The 21040-nt window shown below is 33.2% G+C and overlaps 1 pseudogene; it reads left to right on the top strand.

Moving 5' to 3' along the window:
- The first annotated feature begins 10190 nt into the window (after positions 1–10190).
- On the top strand, positions 10191–10676 carry LOC105797875 (14-3-3-like protein; annotated as a pseudogene).
- The last annotated feature ends 10364 nt before the right edge of the window (positions 10677–21040 follow it).

The following is a 21040-nucleotide window of genomic DNA, read 5'->3' as shown; positions in this document are numbered from 1 at the left end:
GAGTTGCAACACACGCTCGCTTTCTAGGTCGTGTGCTAGGCCGTGTAAATCACTGACTTGAAACACTAATAACCTCACAAATGACACACGACCATGTGACAGCCCGTGTCCTAGGTCATGTACACCAAATTTGACAAAAAATCATGCTCTTTTTAATACCAAACCCCACCTATTCTACCACTCCAATTTTTCACACATCCAATAGATCTAAGGACTACCATAACATACCTAAATAGACCAAATCAACTAGCCTATATTATCCAACCAATATGCCAATCAGAGGCACCACATTATATACTAAAAAAATGATAAAAAATATGCTTAAAAGACTTCTTTAAGACATTAAACAAATAAGCATTTTTCCATGATTAAATCCACTTTAATCAACAACTAACCATCCATGTTTATCTATGAAATACAAGCATACTAGTTTCATCCATACAAAATATACCTTAAATAAAACACACATCTCATTCTTAAACTACATATTTATCTATATATACATGCCACTACGTTAAGAGACACGAAAGCTGCCAACTTAGATGAATAGTGTGAGCCGGTTGATTGATCCTTTCAAAATGTCAACAATTGTTATCTACAAAACAATCCAAAAAAAATCGGTAAGCTTTCATAGCTTAGTAAGGAAATAGTATAACATTTAATCAAAATATAACTAAACTTAATGCATGTATTATTTAATTCAAGATTATCGAAGTACAAATAGGGCACGTATGTGCATTTAGGGGTATCGGAGTACAATCCAGAGCACGTATGTGCATTCATACAATAATTTTCTATAAAAATTTTACTTAAAGAATCATAATATAATAACACAAGTAGAAATTCATTTACGTATTGAAATACTATGAACTTACATAATATTCAATTCTGATCAACATGTAGGGACTGATCCGCTATTTTCCCTTTTCCTCGGTTATTATCTTTTTTATCCAAATTTTGATCTATACAATAATTAAATACAATATATTAATCTCATACACATTTCACATTCCATTTTATGCATATGAACTTTAAATTTTCATTAATTACACATTTTCCCTAAACTTTTACAACTTTTACAATTTAGTCCTCTAACCTGATATTCATCAAATTGACTATTTTCTTAGAACCAAATTACAGCCAAATATTTTAGACTCTTTAACAGTCCCTATTATTGGAACGACGAAAATGTACAAGTGTACACAATCGCAACAAGTAATAAAGTAACAAGTAAATGTCGAGTTATTGTACCCACAGGGACTATGAAAGAAAAATATTTATGAAAGGTAAATCAAACACTTTGGTGATGGGAAAAGTATCTTGTTTTGAAGAAGTGATTTTAAAACTAAAATTAACTAATTAATAGAAATAAAAGTAAAATTCCAAAGCACGATTTCAAAAAGATTGTCTTAATCAAGATGACATAATTGTGTTAGATTAATTACACTTCTTAACTTAATATTACTAAAACAATGTTCATGTTGTTACGAATAAATTCACGGTAACATGGTAATTTGTTAACTATAGCACATATAGAATTACAAAATTAACTAATCTCTTGAACATATTACTTTGCCTATTCAAACAATTAATCATTTTAATAAGCAAGTAAAAGATTAAGTGAGGTAACAATATATTCCCACATTGAAACAGTTTAATCATAATAATCTTGCAAGTTATGTAAGGCTAATGCACCATTTAATACCGTCGCTAATTTAACCCTCAATTGTTGTAGAAGATTAAAGATGCATTGATTAAATATTGTGTCAATTAATTACAATTTCAATATGATTAATAATTAATTCATTAGTTACCTTACAATTATAATGCAAGTATAACATAATCATCATTTTCCTTAATCAAACAAATTATCAAGGCCTATAACAACAGAATCATGATTTTAATAATTCAGGTGGACGAAATGCAATCAACCTAACAGGAATTAAATTTAAGCCATGTTAATTAAATTTAGAATAACAATATAACAAATATTCATAGACATGTTCATAACAACAACAAGAAAAGTTAAAAGATAGGAAACTAGAATCAAATCTGGTGTTTCTTCGAAGCCTGACTAGTTTGCTCCACTCCTCATTCTCTGCTTGTTTTGTTGAACTAAGGTTTCTACAAGCACTTGAATGCTACAACACAAGGTGGTTGAAGGCTCTTTTCCAAGAGGGAAACCGGCAATGGAAATAGAAGGGAAAAATGGGAAATAAAGGAGAGAAAGTGAGTGAAAGTGAAAGAGGTGTCGAAATGAGAGGTGTGTTGAATGAATAGGTGAATGGGGTATTTATAGGTAGGAGTGGCTGCTAAAAATAGAAAATAATTAGCAACCACACACTTCCCTTGGCTGGTCACACATGGATCAAAGTTTGAATGTTTACTTTGCTAAATATAGCTTGGGGCAAATCTTCAAAGGCACAAAAAGTGAAGGGGTTTGAATGGGATTTTAAGAAAACTTGAGGGCTTTTTTGCAATTAATTTAATCAGCTAAATAAGCTGATTGGATCAGCTTATTGGGTCAGTTTTGGGCTGTAAATTTTATTATTGGATCAGTCTTCAATGCTTAGCACAGTAGGCTACTTTCTTCTTCAGGCTTTATATTAATTTTTAAACGAATTTAACTCGGATCATCATTTGGACCTACCTTGGCTGGAAAAATATTTAATCTTGCCCTTGGTTCACTTGATGCAACAATTCCCCAACGGCTCAAGCCTTTCAAGGTGTCTGCTGAGTGAATTTTCACCTTTTGTACAAAACTGTCGAAAATAAACCAAATTTGTGAAAATTCATTTTTAAAATAATTAAAATTCAACATGTTAATAATTTAATTGCAATTTAATTATTTTATAATTAAAGCATGAATTTCAACAAAATTTACTACGAAATTGCATGAATTAAAGCTCAAAAGGTACTGAAAGAGTCTATATATTTTTGTGTTTCCAATTATACATCAAATTCACTATCAAACCTTGAGATTTTTGACATTTTAACAATTTAATCCTTAAATCGAAATATAACAAAAATCACTTAACGATTCAACCAAATACCACAGTCAAAGCTTCAAACACATGGTTATCATAAAAAAATATTCAAGTTTCATCAATGGCAATTTCTAGAAATTTTAACTTATTCAAAAACAAAGGTATGGGCTAGCTGAACCTAGTTGCAATGATCTCAAAAACATAAAAATATTTCAAAACAGGATTAAGGGCACATACCATGTAAAAAGAATTCAAACTGAAGCTTTTCTCCTCTTCAATGGTGAATTTTGGTTCTCAAATGACAAAAACATGAAGATGATCACTTTGTTTTCATCTTTTCTTACTTAATTTTCTTTTTAATTGTTAATTTACCACTTTACCCTTATCATTAATTAATAATTTTAATAAAACCATGCCCATGCACATCCACTAATTCTTTAAATGGTATATTTTCCATTCAAGTCCCTTAGTTTAAGATTTCAAAGCTATTGAATCTCTTTAACTAATAGAACTCAACTTTCACTCTTTTAGATTTAGTCCTTTTCACTTAATTAAATATCAAAAGTTAAAATTTCTTAACCAAATTTTAATACGAGTCTAATGACTATGTAAATATTCTATAAATAATATTTATGAGTCGACACAATGGAAAATTGTGGTCTTGAAACCACTATTCTGTCACCAATAAAAAATGAGTTGTTACAAAAATTAATATTATATTTTTGAAAATTAATTTTCAAGTCATATAACTGGCCCAATAGGTAATTGAACTTAAAAATTGGACATGAGATGGAAAATTGGGCTTCATAACCCAAAATCAAGATCAAGACCTAAAAAATGGTTGAACCAGGCCTGATCTGTGAAATCGGGTTGACGGTCCAACCGGTGGCTGGACTGGACTGATCAGGTCATCACTGGTCCAGACTGAACCTACAACACCTAAACTGGCTCGACGTGTCGTGAGGGTGTCGCACTTGGGATGGCACCACCGAAAGTGAAAGTGTAGGCGACAACAATGGTGGCATTCCAATGGCCGTCAGGTGGTCCTCTAGCGATCTAGCAGTGGAGGAATCACACTCCTAATGGGACTCTACCTGGAACACCCTGTACCTTGTCCAGTCACCGGACCCGAGCTATGAAATGTCACATTAGCCATCTAAGTGACTCTCAGTTTAAACCCAACTTAACCTCCAACACATCATAAGTTTAAACATAAAACATGTTTAGATTTAAGGAAACAAATGCTTAAGAACTCACTTCACTTGCTTCATGGTACGCAGCGACAGAAACATGCAAACCTACATTGCTTACAAGAACTTAACTACTCTTTCCCAACACACATAAATATTTGATGAAAGAAATTAATAACATGCGAACCCTAAGTTTTTCAAAATAATTCGACTATCTAACTTTAGGGTTTGAACCCTTACTTAGCTCGTGCATTATAAGTCATTCATGGAGTAAGTTTCTTACAATAGTGTAAGTCTCACGAACTACCCCTACTCTGTGAACATGTTTCGCAAGGTCTCTCGTATTCTGCAAATCAGAAATTATCAAGGGTTCACAGATAATAGTTTGCCAATCATTAAGGTCTCTCCCCGATCATCTAAAGAAAAGATTTTGATAAATTTTTTATATAACTCTAGAATATAAACAAACCAAAAAAGAACTAATGTTATATATCAACACGACCCAAATTTCTATAAGGTTGATTAAAACCAAAAAGTTTCAGAATGGATGGAACCTTGATCCGCTATCTATATTGAGATAGGAACCAAAGGTATAAGGACGATCGCCACACTTTGGGATGGTTAACAAAGTGATAAGATCGGTTTGAGAACACCATAAGAACGAGTTCTTGATAAGTTCAGAAAGTTCTTAAAGAACAAGGATTAACTAAAATATGATTATATCATAAAATGTCTAACCCTACAATAATGACTTAAACAAAATATATGTAGGACACCTAATAGATGAATGGCCATGTTCAACCATAAATGAAGTACATGCACAATTAAAATGGTTTAATGTCTCATCTTCAATCGAACAACCAATATTAGCTTTATAATTTCATCCATGCATGCTTAAAGATTAAACAAACAGCTTCATAAATTCATCCATGCATTCTTGAGGATTAACCAGGCTCCAATAGTCACAATCAGCTATTGTGATGGACAATGGCCTTTAATGGAGATAAAAATGTCCAATAGTCAGCTTCTAGAAGGTTCCTCCATGGCTTTATTTAGCTCCAATCTTAAATAGTGCAATAAATCACTTTGTGTTGACCGAAAGGTCACTTTCAATGTCCATATGATTAGCATTTAAGTGTGAACAAAATGAATGCTTTTGCAAATTCGAACATCCCCATAATGTGAACACTATTGATTCTTCTTAGAAAAAACGAGCAGCCCATCTAAGTTTTAATTAGGCCAGCCATTGGTCTCCCTTAGGACAATTATAACATGCATTAGGACATCATAAATGCAACAATAAAGTTGTAGTATATTTAGACATAATTTAAAACACTTTTAAGACACATTAAACATGCTTAAGACGCATAATAAACATGCAATAAAAAGACATAACATTTAAAGACATATTTAAGACTCACCAAACTAAGACACATTAAAACTATATAATAACAATGACATAGTTATGACACATATTAAAGACACAATAATAAATAAAATTAATTTCAAAAAAGCTGTAGAATTAAAATACTAAATTAAAATGAATCATTGGCTCCCAACATCCACATGTAGAATTTTGCATGAAATTAAACGATTTGTCTTGCATTTAGTCCCTTCAATCATGGGTGAATCTCGGGTTCTTTTAATTGAATCACATGACATGACCTATATCACATCATACCCTCCCTCTTTTAGGTTGTTTGTCTTTAAATCAAGCCATTTGCTTGTGAAAAAAATCATTTAATTAGGTCCCTTAATTAGTATCTTCCTTTCATCGAGTTAGTGACAACTTTTTTAGGAACAGTAAAATAAAAAACACTGACAGCAACAAAATAGAATAAATGCTTTCTTTCAATCCTTCAATTGCACGAACTTGAAACAATTCAAAGATGTTACAATTCGTATAAACATAAAAAAAATATCAAACGCTCCTTTCAAATGTTGTAAACTCAAGTTTACTCCGGGATCAAAGACAAAGTGTTGCCGTACAATTTCATCACAAATCATGAAATTTATCTTTGATAACAAATATGAAAGAAAGAGTAATAGAAAGTTGGTCATTAAAACATGTAACGTGAAAATTTGAAGCTCAAATCCCTTAATCAATGACATAAAACGAAGAACTTTGGGATTGAAAACATGATTTTGATCACTAATTTTAGAATGAATTAAATGTTTTTCCTTGAACAATAAATCATCCATGCTAAACATAGAAAAATTAGATATGTGCATGTTCAAACAAACAAGCCTCTTAGACTTCCTTCGAGTAGACATGAACTCATAAGAAAATTTCATACAAAGATTTAAAGAACTATCACCACAATCAGAATCAAACAGATTAGGCATCTTATGTGGAAATTCTATTTTTTCGAAACATTTAATTTTTTTGGACATCTATTGAAGCCAACTACATCAATTGATTTATCAACTTGCGGTTTAAGGACCTGTAAACCAGCACAACACAACTTATGAAAGAAATATTTTAAAACATGATTCGATGCAAATTCACCAACAACATTCAAAGAATAACAAGATTGAATATTGTAAAGAGAACTTTTGAGATCGAAATAATCAAATAACTTATCAACAATATTCAAAGATTGTCAACTTTGTTTAATTACTAAAAGCTCATTACCTTGCTCACCTTTTGACATTTGAAGAATATTTGCACTTTCCAACTTACCTTTCTCACAAACACGAAATTGTCTCTCAAAAGTGGAGTAGTGAAGTTGGAACTTGTCAAATGGATCTTTAGAAACCTGAAATGAAAAGACAATACGAGGACAACTTGCATGTTGGTTAGTAAAAACACTTCTCTCATTTTCACTCGTTTCTTTCTCAATTACACTTTCTTTTTCAACAATGTCACTCGTATCACTCACACTTGTTTTTCTTTCTTCATTCTCGATTTCTTTTTCAATCTCAATCTCTTTTGTCACACTCTCTCTTTTTACTTCAACTTCTTTTCTTACAAACTCTTTTTCCTTTTCAAGTTTTATTTCTTTTTCATTCTCTTTTTCTCTCATTTCTTTTTTTCTCCTCTCAAATTCTTTTATTTTTCTTTCATTTTCGTTCATCAATAACTTTTCTTGTTCTCTTCTCTTAAGTTCTTTTTATTTCACCAATCAAGCTTGATATTTATCAAGTGATGTTGAAATGTAAAATTCCACACGGGTGGACTTCTTTTGGACTTGAAATAGAGGATCATCATTGGGAACATGTTTGCCCCTCGTTGTTGATGTAGATGAAAATTTTGGCACGCTAGAAGTAGCATTCGCAGATTTAATTTGTGTAGTATCATGCTTATACCTCATAGCCATTCGATCACCTCGTAGATTAGAACCCTAAAATGAACGAACTTGTTGCGAACGCCCCATCATGTTATCAATCCATTTATGAATAGTCTCCAAATTAGCTCACATCATCTATTGCATTTCTTTCATCAAACTTTGTAGTTCAAAAGTTCTTGTGACATGATTTATCAAAAAGATTAGAATAAAAAAAAACAATTTAAAGTAGAAAAATGAATACCTTACCAAAACAAACCTCACAGATTCACTAAAAAAAGAAAAATCACTCCACTCGTGTTTACTATCGAATAAACTTTTTCCACTCGAATAATCTCACTCGTTCATGCCTTTTACCTCTTAAGAGTTGTTCTCTCAAATTCTAATAGAACTAAAAGAATAGAAATTAAGAAATCAAAAATGTTGTGGCAAAAGGGAAGAAATAGGCTTCAAAAAAGGTTTAAGGGTATTTTTTTCAAACAAAATTTTTTTTATTAAAGGTGTCAAGAAGATTAAAAATGGGGTAAGTATGGTGTTTAGGGGTGTTTCAGGTAGAAGGGTAAAAATGGGAATTTTTTTGGTTGAAATTTTGTTACTACCAAATTTCATGAATAGGTGTAAAATAGGCTCTAGAATATGATACGAATGAATTTTTACGCATATTTTAAGCCTAATTTATGGTTATTTTATGCCTAATTTTGGTTGTTTAGTTGAATAGAAGACATTAATCCATTTTAATTGTTCATGTACTTCATTTCTGGCTGAACATGGCCATTCATCTACTAGGTGTTCTATATATATTTCGTTTAAGTCATTGTTGTAGGGTTAGACATTTTATGATATAAACATAATTGAGTTAATCTCTTTGTTCTTTAAGAACTTTCTAAACTTATTAAGAACTCATTCTTGTGGCATTCTTAAACCGATCTTATCACTTTGTTAATCATCCGAAAGTGTGGCGACGATCTTTATACCTTTGGTTCCTATCTCAATATAGATAACGGGTCAAGGTTCCACTCATTCCTAAACTTTTCAATTTTAAACAAACTTATAGAAATTTGGGTCGTGTTAATATATAACATCAGTTCTTTTCTAGTTTGTTTATATTCGGGAGTTGTATCCAAAATTTATCATTAGTTTACCTTTTCTTTCAATTTCATCGAACTGTACTATAAGTACCTATTTAGACAACTGGGACAATTAAATTGTGAAACAACTCGTAACCGAGTTCACATCACTTTAAGCCCAAGCAGAATCCCACATTCACTACAGCAAAATAGGTTTTTAGCGGCGCTTATACCGGCGCTTGAACCAAAAAACCAGCAAAAGTTGTACATTAGTGGCGCTCGTATGAAAACGCCGCAAAAGGTTAGAGCTATAGCAGCACTTATGACAAAAATGCCGTAAAAGGTCAGGCATTAGCGGCGTTTCTGAAACAAATGTCGCTATAGTTCAAACATTAGCAGCGCTTTTTGAAAAACGCCGCTATAGATCGAGCATTAGGCACTTTTCGAAAAATGCCGGTATAGATCGAGCATTAGCGGGGCTTTTCAAAAAATGCTACAAAAATTCTAAGCAAAACACGTCGTTTGTTGTTGAGCTTTAGTGGCATTAGCAGTGCTTTTTAAAAAAATGTCGCAATAGATCGAGCATTAGCGGTGATATTTGAAAAACGCCGCTATAGATCGAGCATTAGTGGCACTTTTTAGAAAACGCCGTAAAAAACTTAAGCAAAACGACTTTGTTTGTTGTTGAGCTTTAGTGGCATTAGTGGCGATTTTTAAAAAACTCCACAATAGATGGAGAATTAGCGGCATTTTGTCGAAAAACACCGCTATAGATTGAGCATTAGTAGCACTTTTAAAAAAAACGCCTTAAAAAAGTTGAGCAAAACAGTGTTGTTTGTTGTTGAGCTTTAGTGGCATTAGTAGCACTTTTTTAAAAAATGCCACAATAGATCAAGAATTAGCAGCGCTTGTTGAAAAACGCTACTATAGATCGAGCTTTAGTGGCTCTTTTCACAAAAGACCGTAAAAAAGTTGAGAAAATGATGTCGTTTGTTGTTAAGCTTTAGTGGCATTAGCGGCGTTTTTATAAAAACGCTGCAAAAAAATGATTTTATTTTAGGGTTTAGGGTTTAGTATTTAAGGTTTAATGTTTATAGTTTTGGGTGTTAGGGTTTATGATATAATGTTTATTATTTTGGGATTAGAGTTTTGAGTTTAGGGTTTATTGTTTAGAGCTTAGGGTTTAGGGTTTATTATTTTATAATTAGGGTATTAATACTGTTCATGGTTTTAGGGGTTAGGCTATTAGGGTTTAAGGGTTAGGGTTTTTGATAAAATGATAAAAATTAATTTATTTTAGGGTTTAGGTAAGCAATAAGATTATTTTTTAATTACTTTTGTCCCTTGTAATATATATATTTAGGGTTTAGGGTGTAGGTTTATGGTTTAAGGTTTATGATTTAGTGTTAAGAGTTTAGTGTTTACAGTTTAGGGTGTAGGTTTATGGTTTAGGATTTAGTGTTTATAGTTTAGGGGTTAGGGGCTTAGGGTTTTGCATTTAAAGTTTATGGTTTATAAACAAGCCTTGGCCCTTTTATTAAAGAAAAAAGAAAAAAAACATCAAAGGTAAATCTCCTTTTAGTATTTTCTCTCAAAACTCAACCTCTCAAATCCTCTATACCTCTTTTTTTTCTTCCAATCCAAACAACACCCAATTTCATGGCCACCTTTTTCCCACGTGAGGATAATGTCTACACGGTGAAGCTCACCGAGCAAGCCGAGCGCTATGAGGAGATGGTGAAGTTCATGGAGACCGTCGTTTCCACCGTCCCCTCTTCTGACGAGCTCTCGGTCGAGGAAAGGAACCTCCTCTCTATCGTATACAAGAATGTCATCGGTGCTCGATGTGCCTCCTAGATGATTGTTTCCTCCATTGAGCAGAAGGAGGAAGGACGAGGCAATGCCAACCATGTCTCCGTCATTCGTGAGTACAAGGCCAAGATCGAGGCTGAGTTGTCTGAGATTTGCGCCGAAATCTTGAAGCTCCTCGACGGGGAGCTTGTTCTGGAAACCAAGACCAGGGATTCCAACGACTTTTATCTAAAAATGAAGGGAGATTACCCTAGGTACTTGGCTAAGTTCAAGACTAGTGATGACAGGAAAGTCACTGTTGAGAATACACTCACTGCGTATAAATCTGCTTAGGTTTGTGAACATTTTTGTTATTTCCTTTTCGATCCGTGTATTTTTTTAATTTATTTGGTTAATTTTAAATGTGAATTATGATTAATTGTGTTCATTTTTTTTAATCTGGTTGAAGTTTATTTTATCTAAATTTTCACTTGTGCTGTTAATTTCATACCACATTCGAATCTGATTTGAATTCCATCACCTAATTTGGAAACATAAGCGGAAGACATTAAATCAGATTGGAAGATCAAATTTGTGAATATTAGCTAGAAATTGGTTTCAATAATATAAATATTGAATTGGTTTTATACTACCGACCCTTGTTGGGTCAGTGATAAGCAGCCCAATGCCTTCCGTTTAAGGGTTCAACCTAACTCAAGTATGGATTTAGTTGGAACTCAACGGGGCTACCTGACATCGGAGGGTATTAACTTAATATTTTGTACGAGTATTTCCTAATTTTGCTAAGGAACTTTGATTTGAATCTTTTGTTGCCTTTGCCCTGCTTAAGTTGTGTGATTTGTATTAATTCAGTCCATCGTTTCATATGGTTTGATGTTAGATGGTTTGAATCGTTGAGCCTTTTCCCCTTCCGTCATGAATTGATAAAATCCCCATTTACATACCCCTTTATTACTGCTACTGTTATTCTCTAAAGCTTTGAATCTGATTATGTTTTTGTTTTCTTAGTTTTATGCTTAACTTGGAAGGTGTTCTCCCTTGTGTGTTCTTGAGTTTGATGTAGTGATTATAATTTATTTTTTGTCCATAGTACTGCCCCTTTTTTTGGTTTTATATGCATATCATTTTGTGCATAATTTAAGAAAAATGGAGAGACCATAAAAGTACTTTAAAGAAAGAATATTTTAAGAAAAATATAAGCCTCGAAGAGAAATTGCGAAATGTGCCGCCGGGAATGCTGAGGTACCAATGGGAAGATTCGGTTAGATTTTAGAATTCAAAGAAAGGAGAGGTATTACGTACTTACAAACTCTTATAATTATTTCAGTTTATAGTATTTACTATATACTTAATAATAATTTCATAATGTAGGATCGTGAACGAGTTGGAACCAGCAGCAGGCAAAAACAAAAATTCACTCACACAGTTGGGTCGAAAAGTTTTGCTTGTGTAGTTGAGGCTGAGGTATTTTGAATTTATTAATTGTGTCAAATATTTATTACTTTCTATTAAATAATATTTTTACTACTATATTTTAGGAAGCGTAAATCGGTCAAAAGTTGGATGCCTTCAGCTTTTTGACATTACACATAGGAAGAAAGATGGATCTCCTATGACTTCTGAAGCTGTAGAAATTACGGTATGTTTACTTAATAAAATTTGAATTATTTTAAATATTTATAGTGTTTAATTATAATGGTTTAATTCGTCATTTGTAATGCAAATAATGTTAAGTTATGTTGCATTTGTTTTTATTATATATTTCGCTTCTAACTCTTTGATTGATTTATTATGAGAAACTAAAGGATAAAAAGGCAGAGTATGAGGCGATTGCTTCAAGTGATAGTTCTGTTAATGTTGATGACATTTATAACCTGATTATTATTGAAGTTTTGGGTCCTGAAAGGTATGGTCGAGTTTGATTTCAAGGATCTTTTGTTAACCCAACCCAATATTTTGGATCCAGCTTGCAGCAAAACATGCCTTTGGGGAGTCAGGCTCAAGCTGAAGTTCAAAGGTTAAGAGACCAGATGGCTCAGATGCAAGCGAGCACAGTTCAGCAAATTGCTCGACTTAAAAGTAGAGGCAACAATTAGAGAAGCAGAACAGAGCAAAAGTACGACGCACTCCAGCTACAACTTCAGAATATGATGAAGATATTTCAGCAGCCGCAAAATCTGCCATCTTAGACATTTGTTTTCTTATGGTAAGAATATTTTAAACTTTATAACTTTTAACATAATTGTAAGAATATTCTGAATTATACTTCAGTAATCAATTTATATCATATATCTTTCGTTGAATTTGAAGTATCATTTAGATTTGCTATTTTTGGTTGGATTTCATGCTACAGGAAGGGTTGTATATGGATGAAAATTGAATGTTACAAATCTGCCAAAGTTAGTGGCATTTTTTCATAAACGCCTCTAAAGAACGGTACTTTTAGTGGCATTTGTGATAAAAGCGCCGCTAAAGATCATGTTCTTTAGCGGCATTTGTGAAAAAAAAGTCGCTCAAAGTCATGTTCTTTAGCGGCGTTTGTGATAAAAGCGCCGCTAATGGTCATATGTTTTAGCGGCGTTTTTTTTTTAAAACTACCACTGAAGGTCATGTTCTATAGCTGCGTTTTTTTCACATAAACATCGCAAATTTTAGCGGCATTGTCTATAGCGACTTTTTTTGGGGCACTTGTGAAAACATCACAAATAGTTTTAGCGGCACTTAAAAGTGCCGTTATAGGCCTAAAAAATGCCGCTAAAAGCCTATTTTGTTGCAGTGATTGCCCTTAAATCCAGAGTTCGCTTGGGTCACTTGCTTCGCTACTACACACCGTGCGATCTAACTATCTGGAATATTTAGAAAGGAGTGTCTGAGCTCTTGCAAACTTGGTGAACCTACAGAAAAGAATAACCACATAGCACGCACAAAACATAAGTTAAACAAAAGCTTTGGCAAGGTCACTAAACTGGAAATTGGGTTCACCATACTTACGCGAAGTCTGGGTCACAGTTACTCACTGCCAATTACATTAATACTATAAACCATAGTATTTCAAAAAAACACAATCTTACTCACATGTACTTTTCTGTTGGATAAATAGATCTCCTTATAACTCCTCACTTTGACACAAAGAGTCTTAACAGGTCCTATAAGTATACCATAAAGGTAACACTCTTTCATCACACAACAAGTCCCATTGAATGGAGCTTAGCTCAATATTCCCTTATTTCTCCTAACCTTTCCCAGGGCCTCTTGCCAAAATCACAAAACATAAAAGTGACTGCTCACAATCCTATGGCATACCATTTTATCCAATGGTTTCAAAAGATTAAAGTGTCAAAACATGTACTTAAACATAGAGCTCGCAAATCATAAAGAGCTTGCAAAACATTGTTCATAATTAGCTCGCGATATAGAGCTTGCATATTAGTGTTCATAAAAACACATATATCATCACAATCATAAAATAGAGTTTTAGAGAAAGCTTACTCTCGAAAATTTAGACAAAGCCCTAAGCTCCTAATTAACACTATGGTTCGCACATACAAGTGGCGATCCCTGAACACTCACCAATTTGGTAAAATGTTTTTAAACAATCTTCACTTTTCCCTTGTCTTTGCTTGAAGACGATTCTATCAGGTTCACAATTTCACAAACAAACAAAGCACATTAAAACTCATTGATAAACACAAACGAGCCTAAGTTTGCACATACGTATCTCTTGGCGAACCTAGTCCCTTTTATTGTGAACTTTCTTAAGAGCTTTAAGGAAGTACAATCTTACCTTAAGTTCAAAGAGCTAAGTGTTGGGTTCTTGTTTTCGTAAAAAACTTGACAACCAGAGAAAGAAGTAATCGATGAACGAATTTGAGAGACTTTTATCGTTCAAAAGAATATGAAATTTCAATGAAAAGAGCTTAATTTATAGGCACTAGGTATTTTGATGTTCTTAGGATGCTCTAGTCACAATAGAAGTAGGAAAGAGTTACGTGCATGAATGGTGTTGTGAAAAGGGAAATAAGTTGACTTCTGAATTTCTGTATAATTACCCCTTAACTACTCTTACTTTTGACTCTCGGCCTAAATAGTGATTACAACTCGCCAAGACTTTTGGCGAGCACAAGCTCGCTAGGCCTCAAACTCCTAGGCCTAGGGGTGTTGATTCGGTTAACTGATTGGTTAACCGACCCGAAATTGCTATAACCGAATTAACCGACCTTTCAAAAATTTTAACTGTTAACCGAACCGAATTTTTAAAAAAAAAATTAACCGAACCGAAATTTTTTAGGTTTATAAGGTAAGTTAACCGAATTAACCGAAAATTATGTGTTTTTTATTTTTGGTTAAAAATTACTCGAATTACCCGAATTACTGAAAATTACCCGAATTACTTGAATTTTTTTGTAATTTTTTATTTTTTTATTTTTAAAATTTAAAAAAATCATAAATTATTAATGTGGCATCTAAGTGGAAATTCATGTGTATAATAGTCAACAAAGTTAGCAAACATTATTCTTTTTCAACTATTTTGAGTTATTTAACAAAAGAGCAAATTTAAGTTACAAGCTCTTAAAATTGCTGAATACCCACCTGATTTCTCCATCCCTGAAGAAACCAATGCTAAGTTACAAATTATAAGTGCATTGGCAAGAACTACGGAATAAAGAACAGCACTAGCAGCTGACATGAAGATGAGCCAATTGGGAGACGATGAGAATCCAAACCCATTAAACAAATTGAACCCAAAGAAAAAAAGACAGAAAGCTGTTGAATTTACAGATAAAAGCATGAAGAAATTGCATATGAAAGTGGATAAGAAATTAATATGAAAATGGATAAGAAATTGCAAACATTGAATTTGCAAAGGATTGCAGCAGTTGCAGTGAAGTAGTGATTGTATTGAAGGAAAGTGTAGATAGATCTTCTAATGAGGAAGGTGGTTGATTTCTCCATCGAAGATGAAGAACCACTATTCACTTCCATGGCTAATTTTAGATTAAAAAAAAACAAAACTCAGAGAAGCATGGAAGCTTGTGTTTGAACTAAAGGGATGTTAGTGTATGCCTAAAGATCAATCATGAGATGGTTGTAATAACATACTTGATTTATCATGTTTATTAATATAAGGCGTTACCATTATTATTTCAGTTTCTTTTCTGTGTATAAATAAACTGTTTTATAATAATTTCCTAAGAATAATATGATTATTCTTAAAAGTTCCTTAGTCAAGTATTATTGTTGGATAGGACAACGATAATGCATTAAGACTAACATGTAGTTGGTTGATGATAAAGAGTTGTCATTGATATGGAATGTCAGAATCGATGCATGAATATGTGTGTTAGAGAACAACATATTGGACTGACCCGTTATGAGTATGTTTCTTGGATTATTATGTAATTGTCATAACATTACTCACAGTGATTAATATGTATATGATCCTTAGACTTGAGATCATCATAATCCCAACATTGTGAGTTGTATATTTTGATACTGATCAAACGTATAATCGTAATCGGTTGTTCTATAAAGGCTGATGTTGGATATACCACGATCTATGTAGAGGGATATGGTTGATCGAGATAGGATAAGCCCCTCCTACATAATGGGAGTAATATCTTAGGCCACTTGATACGAGTCACAAAAGCCCAACCTAAGCTCAAGAACGTGATGGACTCAAATTACCACAAGGCCCAATAACGAGGTCAAATGCCAGAAAAATGCGTTCCAAACTAAATGGGACCATTCAGGAATTTGTTAGCAAGGCCTCAGATGCGTACACGAAAGAAAGAGAAAATCAAGATTCACTTTCTTGTTTTCAAGAAAATCAAGAAACCGAATCTTGGCCCAATTTTGCTGTTTGGAGCGATTTCAAGAATCAAGAAAATCAATATTTCAAATCTTGGAAATCTTGGTCTAAGAAACCGAATCTTGCGACCAAAGCGCATTGGATCTCCAATTCTGAGCATCAACGAACCAATTTCGGTAGGAGATGGACTACAAGCCCATGTTCTTGAAGGCAAGGCCCAATAAGATGATTCCAAGCCCAACCAAGAAGTCAAACCATACTTAGTTGAAAATCAGGCCAAATTGTTAAAGTGGCCCAATTTGTAAAAATTTTAATTGTTTAAATATCTAAGTATAATTTTAGACTTTAAGATTATTATATGTAAAAATTTGGCCCAAGCAGCCCATTAAAATGTCTTGGCCGAATTTCCCTCTTAATTTATTAATTAGGTATTTTTTTAAGTTTTCCTAATGAGATTAGGAAATGGATAGAAGGCCTATTAATAGGCATGGCCGGCTACCTTATTAAAGACATTACAATTACATAAAAAAATTCAGATTTGTTTTGAGTGAAAATTCTCTTTGAGTTCTCCGAGAATTTTCTCTTGAGTTTTCTTTAGAAGTAGTTTTAACAATCTTTTTGATTGTGGGAACCATCTTCAGCCTTATTCTTGCCATTGATTTTCATTGGAGGGGAGATTAGAGCCGTTTGAAGGGAGTTGTGGAATCTTTCGGGATTTCAAGGCTTCTTAGGACTTTATCTTTATTTTCTTGCTGTTCAATTTAATTTTAATTTCTATTTTGTGCCGATTTCATATCCTAACTTCTTAAGTTTTCTGGTTGTGTTTCCAACCTTCTTCAACGTTAAAGAAACTGATCGACACCCTTCTTGGTAGCAAGAATCAAGCATGAATTCATCTTTTCCATTGATCTTGCCGATTATTCCTTCCAATTCTGATTAAATTTGGTTTGCTGGGATTTGGAGTTTGATTTGCTGTTTTGGGAAAATTAACTTGCTGATTCGTGTTGGGAAAATTCGCAACGTTCTTGAGTATCAATAATTGTTTTTGATTCATAATTCTTTATTTCTCTTGTCGTCCCAAACCCTAATACTCTATTTAATCTGATTGTTCTTTGTGATCTAATTTTAATTTGTTCTTGGTGCTGATAGGTTTGGCTATTTGGGGTTTCTCTCTAAACTCAAATTTTGGTTCTTGGCTTCCAAGAATTGTCAACTCTTAGGGCGTTTTAATTCTTGCTGACCATTGATTGATTTGGGGATTTTGTGTTCAGATCTAACTTTAATTCTCTATTTCGTTTCAGATCTGATCGTCTAGAGTTTCGTAGGGACAACTTGGATCTAACTTTAGAGTTTCATTTCGTAGTTTCAGATTAGATCTAACTTTAGAGTTTCGTTTCAGATCTAATCGGACCATGACTTGACAACTCGATCTTGGTCCGCGCGCAACCCCCTATCACCACTTGATTGAGTGAGACTAGAAATGCGTGGCCATGCTCAAATAAGTTGATATGAGATGTCATACTTATTTGTATATCGTAGTCTGCTTAAGATATCAAGGAACATGGAATGGACTATGCAAGTTTCGAACCGACCAATTTCGAACCGAATTAACCGACCAGTTTCGAACTGAATTAACCGTTAATCAAAAAATAAAAAAATTTTAACCGACCCCCGACTGAAAAAATTCGGTTAACCGACCGATTAACTGAGTTCGGTAAGTTAACCAAATTTTTTCGATTTTACCCGAATTATGCACACCCCTACCTAGGCCTTTTCTGTGATGTTACACTATCGGAAAATTTCATTTCAAATTAACTATTCCAAGAATAATAATATTTTAATAAATTTAATAATAAATTTAATTTAATACTTATCTTAATAGTATTTTATTAATTTAATATTAAAGTGATTATCTTAATATTTAATTTAGTTTAATATTTATTGTTGAAACCATTTTTTTGAAAAACAAAAAATTTAATAGTCGACTTGAAAACGAAACGAAAATTGAAGTCGCCACCGATCTTTTATTGAGGTGTGATCGGATCACCTTAAAAATTATTTTCGTCTGCGAAATTTGGAAAATAGGTTCGGGAGTCGGTTACGCACGAGGAAGGATTAGCACCCTCGTAACGCCCAAAATTGATACTGAATTGATTGTTTAAGGTCTTAGTGTCGATATTTTGAAAAGATTTTAAAATATGATCCTTCCCTTTTTTGTTAATGTTAATTTTATAAAAGATGTTTGGATAAATTGAGGCGAATGCTAAAGACCTCCTTGTCTCAGAGTAATAAAATGTCACACCCAATACATTAGAGCACAACGTTTTTAGTCCTCGAGAATAAGCTTGTCTTTTGATTTTCAAACCTCGTGTGGTGAAGTTTAAGAAGGATATTCAATTGCTTTAAGTTAGATGAAAAAATCGAAGCCCAATACGTTAGGGCACAATTTTTCAAAATTCCGAGCATTGAATATAACCCTTGTTATCATTTTAAAATCATCATTTCAAGAAAACAACATGTCACATCCAATACATTAGGACACGATGTATAGAATTCCTGAAAATGAGTTTTTGGTTTATGTGTTTTGAATAAAGAATGATCTCGATTATTTAGATTCAACGAGGAAAATTGGAACCCAATACGTTAGGGCTAAATTCTTTTGAAGATTCCAAATGCCGAACTTTGCGTTATCTTGAAAATTTTTGAAAGAAATAATTTTGATATTTAAACGATATTAGACGTAGTCTTAAAACAATGAAATAATAACGTACAACGCGGAATGTGATTCGTAAATTAAAATGTACGCGAATGATCGACAAAGAAGCAAGAGATACGAGCAAACAATACAATTCACGTAAGAGCAAATATTATATACAATAATAACTTTAATATTCAAAAGCTAATGAACTAAAAACTAATCTTAAACGAAGCTCCAAGCAAATTAATACAAAAACGCAACAAGTTTTGAAAAGTAAAAGTAACATGAAGCAAGGAAACAATATAGGTATATATAATATAACATTGTAAATTATATATTATTATATAAACCTTTAAAACAAAGAAATACATAAAGGTGAATTTCAAAATACAATTATAAAATAAAAGCCTAAAATATACTAATTATGTTGAATTTACAAAAACATAAAAAGAATATGTGATATCTTTAAGAAATAATACATAATAATTTTGAAATAATAACATATGATAACTTTAAAATATGAATACATAATGCACTAAAATAATAATATATGATAAGTTTAAAACTATAGTATATAATAAATTTCAAGCTATAATGTATGATAAGTTTAAATAATACTAATGATGATTTAAAGTAATAGTATATTATATATTAAAACAATACTAATCGAGATTTAAAACAATGTAAAATTTAAGTAAGGCTATATTTAAAACAAATATATATAAAATAAGAACCAATTAAATAAATAAATACTTTGGTAAGGACTAAATTTGAATTAAAAGCAGTAAAAAGAAAAAGAAACGAAATAAAACGATAGGTCAAAACGGCATTAAGATAAAATTAAAGAGCAACAAACAGAATTAAAATAAATAAGCAGGACTAAAGTGTAACGCGCGAATGACACGAGGGACCAAAAGGGAGATAATCCCAACACATCGAAACGCTGCGCTATGACATGGACCTAGATGAACTCCGCAAAAAATTATGCTGGCCAAAATTGAAGAAACTTAAAGATCGAATTGAAATACAGCGTAAAATAAGAAGGACTCGTGGCATAATTAGGCCCATTGAATGAAACGCTGGTCCTTCCTTGGGTCGGTCACTTGCATGGTCGCAGCCATTAAACGGCGCCATGTTGAAAACATTTTAAACCTAAAAAAAACTAAACCTAAATCTAAATGTTTCATTTGGAGCCGCAGAGGAGAAGTGAACGCCGCCTCCAGTCTCCACCACTCTCTGCCGTTTCATCTTCATGTCCTCCTCCCATTCAACTCCGTTTTGCACAGAGGAAAAGAGGGCTTCATTGGTGCTTCGCGAAGGTAAGTTTTCTCCTACTCCTCTATTATTTCTTTCTATGCGCGTGATTAATCAAACAGAAGATGAAAATCTCGAAGAAAAAAAAGGCAAAAAGAACCAAAAAAATATCACCTTTCAAAAACCCTTTTTGATTCTCAGTTTTTTGTATTCAATATCTCCGTGTCCGTAATCCCCCTTTACAAAAGTTTCGCGTTTTCTTTTATAGGCCAAAACAATGAACCAAAAAATGAAAAATGAAAATACAATCTTTTTTTGTTTTCTACTGTGTTGTTTGCTCTGTTTGTAGGTACGGCGTACGGAGGCCAGCTACAGGCGCGTGGAGGTACTGCATGCGTTGAGAGTGGCTCGGCACGCGCGGAGGGTGGCCTCAGTGGCTGCGGCGTGGGAAGCTATTGCTGCTAGGGTTTCTGGTCATGATCTTGCACTAGGGCGCTTCATGATTGGGCTAGGGTCTAGGTAAATCTGGTTTAGGATAGTTGGGCTAGGTGTAATTGGGGTTTTAGTGATTGGGCGTCAACCCGAATTTGGCCCATTGTAATTGGACATTTGGACTTTTAATTTTTGGATCTGGTTAATTCTATTTATATTTTGCCAGGTAATATTGGGCATTACAGCTGCCCCTCTTTGCTCGTTGTCGTATAACGGGAACGGAGGAAAGACTTAAAAATGGTCGATTTTGCCCGATCACGCTGGATCTTAGTGTTGGTCTTCTTCAAGTAACCTCATTCCATCCTACTGCATTTTTAGAGGTATAGGAATTGGTGCCTCGATCTACTCCACCGTAACATCGGGGAGATAGGATTTGTAACCTGTAGCTTTAATCTGTTTAACTATGATGTCGGGGAAGCAAAATTCGTTGTTGTAGCTTCAAAC

The sequence above is a fragment of the Gossypium raimondii genome, chromosome 4 (genome assembly GCF_025698545.1).
Source record: "Gossypium raimondii isolate GPD5lz chromosome 4, ASM2569854v1, whole genome shotgun sequence".
Taxonomy (NCBI): Eukaryota; Viridiplantae; Streptophyta; class Magnoliopsida; order Malvales; family Malvaceae; genus Gossypium; species Gossypium raimondii.
Note: the sequence above shows the minus strand (reverse complement) of the source record. Positions and strands in the feature narration are given on the sequence as shown.